Raw genomic sequence first — 15,700 nt, 5'->3', positions numbered from 1 at the left:
CCGTTTGTAAAAACCTGCTGAGGACCTCTTTTGGCAGGAAAAAGCTGCCATGGTTCTGCATTCTCCAACCGTTCCACACATGGTTTTCTGCCGCACCAGCACCTCTCTCCAAAACCAGTCTAGTCCTTTTCTAATGAAATCAATTCAAGTTTATGTCTATAGCCCAAATTCACAACAAAAGTCTTCTCAATGGGCTTCCTACCAGTAATTGTAAAGTAAACATACAATCAAAAAGGATCATAAATGCACTGAATTTCATTAGGATAACACTAAACTTTAACTAAACAGACTAAACTAAACTGGGCATTGTTGTAATACTGTTATTGTGTCAGTTGTACTGTTGTTGTTTTTTCCTACAAAGAGTTAATAAAACAACGGGAAGACTCGTGTCTAAAACACAAGAGGTTTTGGGCCCAGAGAACGCTGAAAAAGCTCTCTTTTCACGGTACTTTGTGGGTTAAACAGAGTTGTGAGTTTTTTCCTTTTCTCACAATAGAGAGGATAAGCTGTTTATAGACAAGCTGAGCGGAACGGACTATTGGGCAACATGGAAGTTTCAAATGGAGCTCTTGCTAAAGGCTAAAGGACTATGGGGCATGCTAACGTAGCCGGATGTGTTAGCCGTAGATGCTAACGCTCAAGCACAAGCGGAGTTTACCAGACGGAGAGAGAAAGCATTCTCCACGTTAGTGCTGAACGTGAGTACACCCCAGCTTTACCTGATAACAAGCTGCCAGACTCCCAAGGAATCGTGGACTACGCTTAAAGGCCATTTTGAGAGAGATACATTGGCAAACAAAGTGTTACTTAAGAAAAGAAATTTCGATGTGATATCAAGTATAGATGTCAATAAGTGAGAATCTTAAGCAAATAAAGGAACTGACTAATCAGCGTTAACTTGTGTTGAGAGGACGGCGCTAAACAAGTGCTTAAAGGTGTTCCCCAGTCCATTTTGGTGTTCTGTCTGAATTTTTTGTCGGGTTGGACTTTTCTTCTTTGATTGTTTCTGTTGTTTAGTGCAAACCCAAACATAAAAGCGATCCCATTCTGTCCAGAGGTTGACCAATAGATCTGTTAATCTTGAGTATTTAAACGTCTATCAGTCTCCACCTTTTTTCTTCATCCAGTCAGTCGATAGTAGATCATTTTAAAACTCTGTTATTTCAGCTCAGATGCAGCTGTGCCTCAACGTCTTTCCATCTTTGTCCACCCACAAGAAAAACATGCTAATAACTTCTTGGACTTTGTGAATTAAGCAATTTGACTCCAATGTTTTTGCTATTATCCACCACCTTGACTACTAATAAAAATCATGGGCCCTAAAAACAGCAAACATTTGATTTGATCAAATCAAATATTGCAGAAATTTCTGATTCTTAACCAAGTTGAAGTTTTTCCTCCTGCTCTTCCTTTTGCTAGAATATTATTATGGATTTGGTCATTGAGTATTTGGACCATTTGACTTTCCTGCCAGAGTAAAAGCTCAAATGATGAGAAAACAATCGTTTCTTTGACAAATCAACTTGCAAAAAGTAAAATCTGATGATAGAAGTCTGTATTTTTCTGTTGCAGTGATCTGGATTTTCAAAGTCCTGATCCACACGGTGGAGGAAGACCAGCAGATCATTCTAAAAGATTTGATCCCTTTCAAAACAAAAGCTGTTTTATTTACCGAAGAATGGCAGCAGGGAGCAGCCACACTCCATAGACAGCTGCTGCTCCAATGACATCATCTACAGATCACCATGACCACTCAAATCAATGGTAGAAATAATGAATTCAGATGCTGAGAGTAACTCAACAACCATGAAGGGACTCGAACCCTCAATCTTCTGATCCGAAGTCAGACGCCTTGTCCATTAGGCCACATGGTCTGTGACAACATCCAGGTCCAGCTGCAGTTGGAGAACAACATCATCCAGCTGGATATTCTTCTTTTGTGTTAGCAGTGGTGTCTTCCAGGGTCTCCTACTAGAAGGTTTTCTTTCGTTCAGAACTTGAAGGATGCTGTGAATTGAACCTGTTATTTCCTGTGTCTGCAGATCAGCTTAATTCTTTTTTGGTGATTATTCTGTCATTTGTTGTCATTTTCCATTACTTTGCTCTTCTATCCACAGAGGCTCTATACATGAGATGTGATGGACACAGGAACATGAAGATCTCTGAAGGGGGATTTGGAGCCATGTCAGTTGAAAGTCTTCAGCAACAGCCCTAAAACATCCCAGCTTTAGAGGAGATCTGCATGGAGAAATGGACCAAACAGCCGTTTGTAAAAACCTGCTGAGGACCTCTTTTGGCAGGAAAAAGCTGCCATGGTTCTGCATTCTCCAACCGTTCCACACATGGTTTTCTGCCGCACCAGCACCTCTCTCCAAAACCAGTCTAGTCCTTTTCTAATGAAATCAATTCAAGTTTATGTCTATAGCCCAAATTCACAACAAAAGTCTTCTCAATGGGCTTCCTACCAGTAATTGTAAAGTAAACATACAATCAAAAAGGATCATAAATGCACTGAATTTCATTAGGATAACACTAAACTTTAACTAAACAGACTAAACTAAACTGGGCATTGTTGTAATACTGTTATTGTGTCAGTTGTACTGTTGTTGTTTTTTCCTACAAAGAGTTAATAAAACAACGGGAAGACTCGTGTCTAAAACACAAGAGGTTTTGGGCCCAGAGAACGCTGAAAAAGCTCTCTTTTCACGGTACTTTGTGGGTTAAACAGAGTTGTGAGTTTTTTCCTTTTCTCACAATAGAGAGGATAAGCTGTTTATAGACAAGCTGAGCGGAACGGACTATTGGGCAACATGGAAGTTTCAAATGGAGCTCTTGCTAAAGGCTAAAGGACTATGGGGCATGCTAACGTAGCCGGATGTGTTAGCCGTAGATGCTAACGCTCAAGCACAAGCGGAGTTTACCAGACGGAGAGAGAAAGCATTCTCCACGTTAGTGCTGAACGTGAGTACACCCCAGCTTTACCTGATAACAAGCTGCCAGACTCCCAAGGAAGCGTGGACTACGCTTAAAGGCCATTTTGAGAGAGATACATTGGCAAACAAAGTGTTACTTAAGAAAAGAAATTTCGATGTGATATCAAGTATAGATGTCAATAAGTGAGAATCTTAAGCAAATAAAGGAACTGACTAATCAGCGTTAACTTGTGTTGAGAGGACGGCGCTAAACAAGTGCTTAAAGGTGTTCCCCAGTCCATTTTGGTGTTCTGTCTGAATTTTTTGTCGGGTTGGACTTTTCTTCTTTGATTGTTTCTGTTGTTTAGTGCAAACCCAAACTATAAAAGCGATCCCATTCTGTCCAGAGGTTGACCAATAGATCTGCTAATCTTGAGTATTTAAACGTCTATCAGTCTCCGCCTTTTTTCTTCATCCAGTCAGTCGATAGTAGATCATTTTAAAACTCTGTTATTTCAGCTCAGATGCAGCTGTGCCTCAACGTCTTTCCATCTTTGTCCACCCACAAGAAAAACATGCTAATAACTTCTTGGACTTTGTGTATTAAGCAATTTGACTCCAATGTTTTTACTATTATCCACCACCTTGACTACTAATAACAATCATGGGCCCTAAAAACAGCAAACATTTGATTTGATCAAATCAAATATTGCAGAAATTTCTGATTCTTAACCAAGTTGAAGTTTTTCCTCCTGCTCTTCCTTTTGCTAGAATATTATTATGGATTTGGTCATTGAGTATTTGGACCATTTGACTTTCCTGCCAGAGTAAAAGCTCAAATGATGAGAAAACAATCGTTTCTTTGACAAATCAACTTGCAAACAGTAAAATCTGATGATAGAAGTCTGTATTTTTCTGTTGCAGTGATCTGGATTTTCAAAGTCCTGATCCACACGGTGGAGGAAGACCAGCAGATCATTCTAAAAGATTTGATCCCTTTCAAAACAAAAGCTGTTTTATTTAACCGAAGAATGGCAGCAGGGAGCAGCCACACTCCATAGACAGCTGCTGCTCCAATGACATCATCTACAGATCACCATGACCACTCAAATCAATGGTAGAAATAATGAATTCAGATGCTGAGAGTAACTCAACAACCATGAAGGGACTCGAACCCTCAATCTTCTGATCCGAAGTCAGACGCCTTGTCCATTAGGCCACATGGTCTGTGACAACATCCAGGTCCAGCTGCAGTTGGAGAACAACATCATCCAGCTGGATATTCTTCTTTTGTGTTAGCAGTGGTGTCTTCCAGGGTCTCCTACTAGAAGGTTTTCTTTCATTCAGAACTTGAAGGATGCTGTGAATTGAACCTGTTATTTCCTGTGTCTGCAGATCAGCTTAATTCTTTTTTGGTGATTATTCTGTCATTTGTTGTCATTTTCCATTACTTTGCTCTTCTATCCACAGAGGCTCTATACATGAGATGTGATGGACACAGGAACATGAAGATCTCTGAAGGGGGATTTGGAGCCATGTCAGTTGAAAGTCTTCAGCAACAGCCCTAAAACATCCCAGCTTTAGAGGAGATCTGCATGGAGAAATGGACCAAACAGCCGTTTGTAAAAACCTGCTGAGGACCTCTTTTGGCAGGAAAAAGCTGCCATGGTTCTGCATTCTCCAACCGTTCCACACATGGTTTTCTGCCGCACCAGCACCTCTCTCCAAAACCAGTCTAGTCCTTTTCTAATGAATTCAATTCAAGTTTATGTCTATAGCCCAAATTCACAACAAAAGTCTTCTCAATGGGCTTCCTACCAGTAATTGTAAAGTAAACATACAATCAAAAAGGATCATAAATGCATTGAATTTCATTAGGATAACACTAAACTTTAACTAAACAGACTAAACTAAACTGGGCATTGTTGTAATGCTGTTATTGTGTCAGTTGTACTGTTGTTGTTTTTTCCTACAAAGAGTTAATAAAACAACGGGAAGACTCGTGTCTAAAACACAAGAGGTTTTGGGCCCAGAGAACGCTGAAAAAGCTCTCTTTTCACGGTACTTTGTGGGTTAAACAGAGTTGTGAGTTTTTTCCTTTTCTCACAATAGAGAGGATAAGCTGTTTATAGACAAGCTGAGCGGAACGGACTATTGGGCAACATGGAAGTTTCAAATGGAGCTCTTGCTAAAGGCTAAAGGACTATGGGGCATGCTAACGTAGCCGGATGTGTTAGCCGTAGATGCTAACGCTCAAGCACAAGCGGAGTTTACCAGACGGAGAGAGAAAGCATTCTCCACGTTAGTGCTGAACGTGAGTACACCCCAGCTTTACCTGATAACAAGCTGCCAGACTCCCAAGGAAGCATGGACTACGCTTAAAGGCCATTTTGAGAGAGATACATTGGCAAACAAAGTGTTACTTAAGAAAAGAAATTTCGATGTGATATCAAGTATAGATGTCAATAAGTGAGAATCTTAAGCAAATAAAGGAACTGACTAATCAGCGTTAACTTGTGTTGAGAGGTCGGCGCTAAACAAGTGCTTAAAGGTGTTCCCAGTCCATTTTGGTGTTCTGTCTGAATTTTTTGTCGGGTTGGACTTTTCTTCTTTGATTGTTTCTGTTGTTTAGTGCAAACCCAAACTATAAAAGCGATCCCATTCTGCCCAGAGGTTGACCAATAGATCTACTAATCTTGAGTATTTAAACGTCTATCAGTCTCCGCCTTTTTTCTTCATCCAGTCAGTCGATAGTAGATCATTTTAAAACTCTGTTATTTCAGCTCAGATGCAGCTGTGCCTCAACGTCTTTCCATCTTTGTCCACCCACAAGAAAAACATGCTAATAACTTCTTGGACTTTGTGTATTAAGCAATTTGACTCCAATGTTTTTACTATTATCCACCACCTTGACTACTAATAACAATCATGGGCCCTAAAAACAGCAAACATTTGATTTGATCAAATCAAATATTGCAGAAATTTCTGATTCTTAACCAAGTTGAAGTTTTTCCTCCTGCTCTTCCTTTTGCTAGAATATTCTTATGGATTTGGTCATTGAGTGTTTGGACCATTTGACTTTCCTGCCAGAGTAAAAGCTCAAATGATGAGAAAACAATCATTTCTTTGACAAATCAACTTGCAAACAGTAGAATCTGATGATAGAAGTCTGTATTTTTCTGTTGCAGTGATCTGGATTTTCAAAGTCCTGATCCACACGGTGGAGGAAGACCAGCAGATGATTCTAAAAGATTTGATCCCTTTCAAAACAAAAGCTGTTTTATTTACCGAAGAATGGCAGCAGGGAGCAGCCACACTCCATAGACAGCTGCTGCTCCAATGACATCATCTACAGATCACCATGACCACTCAAATCAATGGTAGAAATAATGAATTCAGATGCTGAGAGTAACTCAACAACCATGAAGGGACTCGAACCCTCAATCTTCTGATCCGAAGTCAGACGCCTTGTCCATTAGGCCACATGGTCTGTGACAACATCCAGGTCCAGCTGCAGTTGGAGAACAACACCATCCAGCTGGATATTCTTCTTTTGTGTTAGCAGTGGTGTCTTCCAGGGTCTCCTACTAGAAGGTTTTCTTTCATTCGGAACTTGAAGATGCTGTGAATTGAACCTGTTATTTCCTGTGTCTGCAGATCAGCTTAATTCTTTTTTGGTGATTATTCTGTCATTTGTTGTCATTTTCCATTACTTTGCTCTTCTATCCACAGAGGCTCTATACATGAGATGTGATGGACACAGGAACATGAAGATCTCTGAAGGGGGATTTGGAGCCATGTCAGTTGAAAGTCTTCAGCAACAGCCCTAAAACATCCCAGCTTTAGAGAAGATCTGCATGGAGAAATGGACCAAACAGCCGTTTGTAAAAACCTGCTGAGGACCTCTGTTGGCAGGAACAAGCTGCCATGGTTCTGCATTCTCCAACCGTTCCACACATGGTTTTCTGCCGCACCAGCACCTCTCTCCAAAACCAGTCTAGTCCTTTTCTAATGAAATCAATTCAAGTTTATGTCTATAGCCCAAATTCACAACAAAAGTCTTCTCAATGGGCTTCGTACCAGTAATTGTAAAGTAAACATACAATCAAAAAGGATCATAAATGCATTGAATTTCATTAGGATAACACTAAACTTGAACTAAACAGACTAAACTAAACTGGGCATTGTTGTAATGCTGTTATTGTGTCAGTTGTACTGTTGTTGTTTTTTCCTACAAAGAGTTAATAAAACAACGGGAAGACTCGTGTCTAAAACTAAAGAGGTTTTGGGCCCAGAGAACGCTGAAAAAGCTCTCTTTTCACTGTACTTTGTGGGTTAAACAGAGTTGTGAGTTTTTTCCTTTTCTCACAATAGAGAGGATAAGCTGTTTATAGACAAGCTGAGCGGAACGGACTATTGGGCAACATGGAAGTTTCAAATGGAGCTCTTGCTAAAGGCTAAAGGACTATGGGGCATGCTAACGTAGCCGGATGTGTTAGCCGTAGATGCTAACGCTCAAGCACAAGCGGAGTTTACCAGACGGAGAGAGAAAGCATTGTCCACGTTAGTGCTGAACGTGAGTACACCCCAGCTTTACCTGATAACAAGCTGCCAGACTCCCAAGGAAGCATGGACTACGCTTAAAGGCCATTTTGAGAGAGATACATTGGCAAACAAAGTGTTACTTAAGAAAAGAAATTTCGATGTGATATCAAGTATAGATGTCAATAAGTGAGAATCTTAAGCAAATAAAGGAACTGACTAATCAGCGTTAACTTGTGTTGAGAGGACGGCGCTAAACAAGTGCTTAAAGGTGTTCCCCAGTCCATTTTGGTGTTCTGTCTGAATTTTTTGTCGGGTTGGACTTTTCTTCTTTGATTGTTTCTGTTGTTTAGTGCAAACCCAAACTATAAAAGCGATCCCATTCTGTCCAGAGGTTGACCAATAGATCTACTAATCTTGAGTATTTAAACGTCTATCAGTCTCCGCCTTTTTTCTTCATCCAGTCAGTCGATAGTAGATCATTTTAAAACTCTGTTATTTCAGCTCAGATGCAGCTGTGCCTCAACGTCTTTCCATCTTTGTCCACCCACAAGAAAAACATGCTAATAACTTCTTGGACTTTGTGTATTAAGCAATTTGACTCCAATGTTTTTACTATTATCCACCACCTTGACTACTAATAACAATCATGGGCCCTAAAAACAGCAAACATTTGATTTGATCAAATATTGCAGAAATTTCTGATTCTTAACCAAGTTGAAGTTTTTCCTCCTGCTCTTCCTTTTGCTAGAATATTATTATGGATTTGGTCATTGAGTATTTGGACCATTTGACTTTCCTGCCAGAGTAAAAGCTCAAATGATGAGAAAACAATCGTTTCTTTGACAAATCAACTTGCAAACAGTAAAATCTGATGATAGAAGTCTGTATTTTTCTGTTGCAGTGATCTGGATTTTCAAAGTCCTGATCCACACGGTGGAGGAAGACCAGCAGATGATTCTAAAAGATTTGATCCCTTTCAAAACAAAAGCTGTTTTATTTACCGAAGAATGGCAGCAGGGAGCAGCCACACTCCATAGACAGCTGCTGCTCCAATGACATCATCTACAGATCACCATGACCACTCAAATCAATGGTAGAAATAATGAATCCAGATGCTGAGAGTAACTCAACAACCATGAAGGGACTCGAACCCTCAATCTTCTGATCCGAAGTCAGACGCCTTGTCCATTAGGCCACATGGTCTGTGACAACATCCAGGTCCAGCTGCAGTTGGAGAACAACACATCCAGCTGGATATTCTTCTTTTGTGTTAGCAGTGGTGTCTTCCAGGGTCTCCTACTAGAAGGTTTTCTTTCATTCGGAACTTGAAAGATGCTGTGAATTGAACCTGTTATTTCCTGTGTCTGCAGATCAGCTTAATTCTTTTTTGGTGATTATTCTGTCATTTGTTGTCATTTTCCATTACTTTGCTCTTCTATCCACAGAGGCTCTATACATGAGATGTGATGGACACAGGAACATGAAGATCTCTGAAGGGGGATTTGGAGCCATGTCAGTTGAAAGTCTTCAGCAACAGCCCTAAAACATCCCAGCTTTAGAGAAGATCTGCATGGAGAAATGGACCAAACAGCCGTTCGTAAAAACCTGCTGAGGACCTCTTTTGGCAGGAACAAGCTGCCATGGTTCTGCATTCTCCAACCGTTCCACACATGGTTTTCTGCCGCACCAGCACCTCTCTCCAAAACCAGTCTAGTCCTTTTCTAATGAAATCAATTCAAGTTTATGTCTATAGCCCAAATTCACAACAAAAGTCTTCTCAATGGGCTTCCTACCAGTAATTGTAAAGTAAACATACAATCAAAAAGGATCATAAATGCATTGAATTTCATTAGGATAACACTAAACTTGAACTAAACAGACTAAACTAAACTGGGCATTGTTGTAATGCTGTTATTGTGTCAGTTGTACTGTTGTTGTTTTTTCCTACAAAGAGTTAATAAAACAACGGGAAGACTCGTGTCGAAAACACAAGAGGTTTTGGGCCCAGAGAACGCTGAAAAAGCTCTCTTTTCACGGTACTTTGTGGGTTAAACAGAGTTGTGAGTTTTTTCCTTTTCTCACAATAGAGAGGATAAGCTGTTTATAGACAAGCTGAGCGGAACGGACTATTGGGCAACATGGAAGTTTCAAATGGAGCTCTTGCTAAAGGCTAAAGGACTATGGGGCATGCTAACATAGCCGGACGTGTTAGCCGTAGATGCTAACGCTCAAGCAAAAGCGGAGTTTACCAGACGGAGAGAGAAAGCATTCTCCACGTTAGTGCTGAACGTGAGTACACCCCAGCTTTACCTGATAACAAGCTGCCAGACTCCCAAGGAATCGTGGACTACGCTTAAAGGCCATTTTGAGAGAGATACATTGGCAAACAAAGTGTTACTTAAGAAAAGAAATTTCGATGTGATATCAAGTATAGATGTCAATAAGTGAGAATCTTAAGCAAATAAAGGAACTGACTAATCAGCGTTAACTTGTGTTGAGAGGACGGCGCTAAACAAGTGCTTAAAGGTGTTCCCCAGTCCATTTTGGTGTTCTGTCTGAATTTTTTGTCGGGTTGGACTTTTCTTCTTTGATTGTTTCTGTTGTTTAGTGCAAACCCAAACATAAAAGCGATCCCATTCTGCCCAGAGGTTGACCAATAGATCTGCTAATCTTGAGTATTTAAACGTCTATCAGTCTCCACCTTTTTTCTTCATCCAGTCAGTCGATAGTAGATCATTTTAAAACTCTGTTATTTCAGCTCAGATGCAGCTGTGCCTCAACGTCTTTCCATCTTTGTCCACCCACAAGAAAAACATGCTAATAACTCTTGGACTTTGTGAATTAAGCAATTTGACTCCAATGTTTTTGCTATTATCCACCACCTTGACTACTAATAACAATCATGGGCCCTAAAAACAGCAAACATTTGATTTGATCAAATCAAATATTGCAGAAATTTCTGATTCTTAACCAAGTTGAAGTTTTTCCTCCTGCTCTTCCTTTTGCTAGAATATTATTATGGATTTGGTCATTGAGTATTTGGACCATTTGACTTTCCTGCCAGAGTAAAAGCTCAAATGATGAGAAAACAATCGTTTCTTTGACAAATCAACTTGCAAAAAGTAAAATCTGATGATAGAAGTCTGTATTTTTCTGTTGCAGTGATCTGGATTTTCAAAGTCCTGATCCACACGGTGGAGGAAGACCAGCAGATCATTCTAAAAGATTTGATCCCTTTCAAAACAAAAGCTGTTTTATTTACCGAAGAATGGCAGCAGGGAGCAGCCACACTCCATAGACAGCTGCTGCTCCAATGACATCATCTACAGATCACCATGACCACTCAAATCAATGGTAGAAATAATGAATTCAGATGCTGAGAGTAACTCAACAACCATGAAGGGACTCAAACCCTCAATCTTCTGATCCGAAGTCAGACGCCTTGTCCATTAGGCCACATGGTCTGTGACAACATCCAGGTCCAGCTGCAGTTGGAGAACAACATCATCCAGCTGGATATTCTTCTTTTGTGTTAGCAGTGGTGTCTTCCAGGGTCTCCTACTAGAAGGTTTTCTTTCATTCAGAACTTGAAAGATGCTGTGAATTGAACCTGTTATTTCCTGTGTCTGCAGATCAGCTTAATTCTTTTTTGGTGATTATTCTGTCATTTGTTGTCATTTTCCATTACTTTGCTCTTCTATCCACAGAGGCTCTATACATGAGATGTGATGGACACAGGAACATGAAGATCTCTGAAGGGGGATTTGGAGCCATGTCAGTTGAAAGTCTTCAGCAACAGCCCTAAAACATCCCAGCTTTAGAGGAGATCTGCATGGAGAAATGGACCAAACAGCCGTTTGTAAAAACCTGCTGAGGACCTCTTTTGGCAGGAAAAAGCTGCCATGGTTCTGCATTCTCCAACCGTTCCACACATGGTTTTCTGCCGCACCAGCACCTCTCTCCAAAACCAGTCTAGTCCTTTTCTAATGAAATCAATTCAAGTTTATGTCTATAGCCCAAATTCACAACAAAAGTCTTCTCAATGGGCTTCCTACCAGTAATTGTAAAGTAAACATACAATCAAAAAGGATCATAAATGCACTGAATTTCATTAGGATAACACTAAACTTTAACTAAACAGACTAAACTAAACTGGGCATTGTTGTAATACTGTTATTGTGTCAGTTGTACTGTTGTTGTTTTTTCCTACAAAGAGTTAATAAAACAACGGGAAGACTCGTGTCTAAAACACAAGAGGTTTTGGGCCCAGAGAACGCTGAAAAAGCTCTCTTTTCACGGTACTTTGTGGGTTAAACAGAGTTGTGAGTTTTTTCCTTTTCTCACAATAGAGAGGATAAGCTGTTTATAGACAAGCTGAGCGGAACGGACTATTGGGCAACATGGAAGTTTCAAATGGAGCTCTTGCTAAAGGCTAAAGGACTATGCATGGGGGCATGCTAACGTAGCCGGATGTGTTAGCCGTAGATGCTAACGCTCAAGCACAAGCGGAGTTTACCAGACGGAGAGAGAAAGCATTCTCCACGTTAGTGCTGAACGTGAGTACACCCCAGCTTTACCTGATAACAAGCTGCCAGACTCCCAAGGAATCGTGGACTACGCTTAAAGGCCATTTTGAGAGAGATACATTGGCAAACAAAGTGTTACTTAAGAAAAGAAATTTCAATGTGATATCAAGTATAGATGTCAATAAGTGAGAATCTTAAGCAAATAAAGGAACTGACTAATCAGCGTTAACTTGTGTTGAGAGGACGGCGCTAAACAAGTGCTTAAAGGTGTTCCCCAGTCCATTTTGGTGTTCTGTCTGAATTTTTTGTCGGGTTGGACTTTTCTTCTTTGATTGTTTCTGTTGTTTAGTGCAAACCCAAACTATAAAAGCGATCCCATTCTGTCCAGAGGTTGACCAATAGATCTGTTAATCTTGAGTATTTAAACGTCTATCAGTCTCCACCTTTTTTCTTCATCCAGTCAGTCGATAGTAGATCATTTTAAAACTCTGTTATTTCAGCTCAGATGCAGCTGTGCCTCAACGTCTTTCCATCTTTGTCCACCCACAAGAAAAACATGCTAATAACTCTTGGACTTTGTGAATTAAGCAATTTGACTCCAATGTTTTTGCTATTATCCACCACCTTGACTACTAATAAAAATCATGGGCCCTAAAAACAGCAAACATTTGATTTGATCAAATCAAATATTGCAGAAATTTCTGATTCTTAACCAAGTTGAAGTTTTTCCTCCTGCTCTTCCTTTTGCTAGAATATTATTATGGATTTGGTCATTGAGTATTTGGACCATTTGACTTTCCTGCCAGAGTAAAAGCTCAAATGATGAGAAAACAATCGTTTCTTTGACAAATCAACTTGCAAAAAGTAAAATCTGATGATAGAAGTCTGTATTTTTCTGTTGCAGTGATCTGGATTTTCAAAGTCCTGATCCACACGGTGGAGGAAGACCAGCATATCATTCTAAAAGATTTGATCCCTTTCAAAACAAAAGCTGTTTTATTTAACCGAAGAATGGCAGCAGGGAGCAGCCACACTCCATAGACAGCTGCTGCTCCAATGACATCATCTACAGATCACCATGACCACTCAAATCAATGGTAGAAATAATGAATTCAGATGCTGAGAGTAACTCAACAACCATGAAGGGACTCGAACCCTCAATCTTCTGATCCGAAGTCAGACGCCTTGTCCATTAGGCCACATGGTCTGTGACAACATCCAGGTCCAGCTGCAGTTGGAGAACAACATCATCCAGCTGGATATTCTTCTTTTGTGTTAGCAGTGGTGTCTTCCAGGGTCTCCTACTAGAAGGTTTTCTTTCATTCAGAACTTGAAGGATGCTGTGAATTGAACCTGTTATTTCCTGTGTCTGCAGATCAGCTTAATTCTTTTTTGGTGATTATTCTGTCATTTGTTGTCATTTTCCATTACTTTGCTCTTCTATCCACAGAGGCTCTATACATGAGATGTGATGGACACAGGAACATGAAGATCTCTGAAGGGGGATTTGGAGCCATGTCAGTTGAAAGTCTTCAGCAACAGCCCTAAAACATCCCAGCTTTAGAGGAGATCTGCATGGAGAAATGGACCAAACAGCCGTTTGTAAAAACCTGCTGAGGACCTCTTTTGGCAGGAACAAGCTGCCATGGTTCTGCATTCTCCAACCGTTCCACACATGGTTTTCTGCCGCACCAGCACCTCTCTCCAAAACCAGTCTAGTCCTTTTCTAATGAAATCAATTCAAGTTTATGTCTATAGCCCAAATTCACAACAAAAGTCTTCTCAATGGGCTTCCTACCAGTAATTGTAAAGTAAACATACAATCAAAAAGGATCATAAATGCATTGAATTTCATTAGGATAACACTAAACTTTAACTAAACAGACTAAACTAAACTGGGCATTGTTGTAATACTGTTATTGTGTCAGTTGTACTGTTGTTGTTTTTTCCTACAAAGAGTTAATAAAACAACGGGAAGACTCATGTCTAAAACACAAGAGGTTTTGGGCCCAGAGAACGCTGAAAAAGCTCTCTTTTCACGGTACTTTGTGGGTTAAACAGAGTTGTGAGTTTTTTCCTTTTCTCACAATAGAGAGGATAAGCTGTTTATAGACAAGCTGAGCGGAACGGACTATTGGGCAACATGGAAGTTTCAAATGGAGCTCTTGCTAAAGGCTAAAGGACTATGCATGGGGGCATGCTAACGTAGCCGGATGTGTTAGCCGTAGATGCTAACGCTCAAGCACAAGCGGAGTTTACCAGACGGAGAGAGAAAGCATTCTCCACGTTAGTGCTGAACGTGAGTACACCCCAGCTTTACCTGATAACAAGCTGCCAGACTCCCAAGGAATCGTGGACTACGCTTAAAGGCCATTTTGAGAGAGATACATTGGCAAACAAAGTGTTACTTAAGAAAAGAAATTTCGATGTGATATCAAGTATAGATGTCAATAAGTGAGAATCTTAAGCAAATAAAGAAACTGACTAATCAGCGTTAACTTGTGTTGAGAGGTCGGCGCTAAACAAGTGCTTAAAGGTGTTCCCCAGTCCATTTTGGTGTTCTGTCTGAATTTTTTGTCGGGTTGGACTTTTCTTCTTTGATTGTTTCTGTTGTTTAGTGCAAACCCAAACAATAAAAGCGATCCCATTCTGCCCAGAGGTTGACCAATAGATCTACTAATCTTGAGTATTTAAACGTCTATCAGTCTCCGCCTTTTTTCTTCATCCAGTCAGTCGATAGTAGATCATTTTAAAACTCTGTTATTTCAGCTCAGATGCAGCTGTGCCTCAACGTCTTTCCATCTTTGTCCACCCACAAGAAAAACATGCTAATAACTTCTTGGACTTTGTGTATTAAGCAATTTGACTCCAATGTTTTTGCTATTATCCACCACCTTGACTACTAATAACAATCATGGGCCCTAAAAACAGCAAACATTTGATTTGATCAAATCAAATATTGCAGAAATTTCTGATTCTTAACCAAGTTGAAGTTTTTCCTCCTGCTCTTCCTTTTGCTAGAATATTATTATGGATTTGGTCATTGAGTATTTGGACCATTTGACTTTCCTGCCAGAGTAAAAGCTCAAATGATGAGAAAACAATCGTTTCTTTGACAAATCAACTTGCAAAAAGTAAAATCTGATGATAGAAGTCTGTATTTTTCTGTTGCAGTGATCTGGATTTTCAAAGTCCTGATCCACACGGTGGAGGAAGACCAGCAGATCATTCTAAAAGATTTGATCCCTTTCAAAACAAAAGCTGTTTTATTTAACCGAAGAATGGCAGCAGGGAGCAGCCACACTCCATAGACAGCTGCTGCTCCAATGACATCATCTACAGATCACCATGACCACTCAAATCAATGGTAGAAATAATGAATTCAGATGCTGAGAGTAACTCAACAACCATGAAGGGACTCGAACCCTCAATCTTCTGATCCGAAGTCAGACGCCTTGTCCATTAGGCCACATGGTCTGTGACAATATCCAGGTCCAGCTGCAGTTGGAGAACAACATCATTCAGCTGGATATTTTTCTTTTGTGTTAGTAGTGGTGTCTTCCAGGGTCTCCTACTAGAAGGTTTTCTTTCATTCAGAACTTGAAGGATGCTGTGAATTGAACCTGTTATTTCCTGTGTCTGCAGATCAGCTTAATTCTTTTTTGGTGATTATTCTGTCATTTGTTGTCATTTTCCATTACTTTGCTCTTCTATCCA

The 15,700-nt window shown here is 40.1% G+C and overlaps 2 protein-coding genes and 7 non-coding genes across 10 annotated transcripts in view; 1 reads left to right on the top strand and 8 right to left on the bottom strand.

The window, feature by feature from the left end:
- Positions 1–15,700, bottom strand: part of LOC101169839 (NLR family CARD domain-containing protein 3) — a 1,010,604-nt gene that overhangs the window by 132,092 nt on the left and 862,812 nt on the right. The gene's annotated exons all lie outside the window — the stretch shown is intronic.
- Positions 1–15,700, top strand: part of LOC105355408 (NACHT, LRR and PYD domains-containing protein 12-like) — a 768,227-nt gene that overhangs the window by 203,470 nt on the left and 549,057 nt on the right. The window lies entirely within an intron of this gene.
- trnar-ucg lies at positions 1,802–1,874 on the bottom strand. The gene has a single exon. It is a non-coding gene; the product is annotated as a tRNA-Arg (tRNA).
- Positions 4,067–4,139, bottom strand: trnar-ucg. The gene has a single exon. It is a non-coding gene; the product is annotated as a tRNA-Arg (tRNA).
- On the bottom strand, positions 6,330–6,402 carry trnar-ucg. The gene has a single exon. It is a non-coding gene; the product is annotated as a tRNA-Arg (tRNA).
- trnar-ucg lies at positions 8,588–8,660 on the bottom strand. Its single transcript has one exon. It is a non-coding gene; the product is annotated as a tRNA-Arg (tRNA).
- Positions 10,849–10,921, bottom strand: trnar-ucg. Its single transcript has one exon. It is a non-coding gene; the product is annotated as a tRNA-Arg (tRNA).
- trnar-ucg lies at positions 13,118–13,190 on the bottom strand. The gene has a single exon. It is a non-coding gene; the product is annotated as a tRNA-Arg (tRNA).
- Positions 15,388–15,460, bottom strand: trnar-ucg. The gene has a single exon. It is a non-coding gene; the product is annotated as a tRNA-Arg (tRNA).

This window comes from Oryzias latipes, chromosome 2 (genome assembly GCF_002234675.1).
Source record: "Oryzias latipes chromosome 2, ASM223467v1".
Taxonomy (NCBI): Eukaryota; Metazoa; Chordata; class Actinopteri; order Beloniformes; family Adrianichthyidae; genus Oryzias; species Oryzias latipes.
The sequence above is the reverse complement of the archived record's forward strand: the minus strand, read 5'-3'. Positions and strand labels throughout refer to the sequence as shown.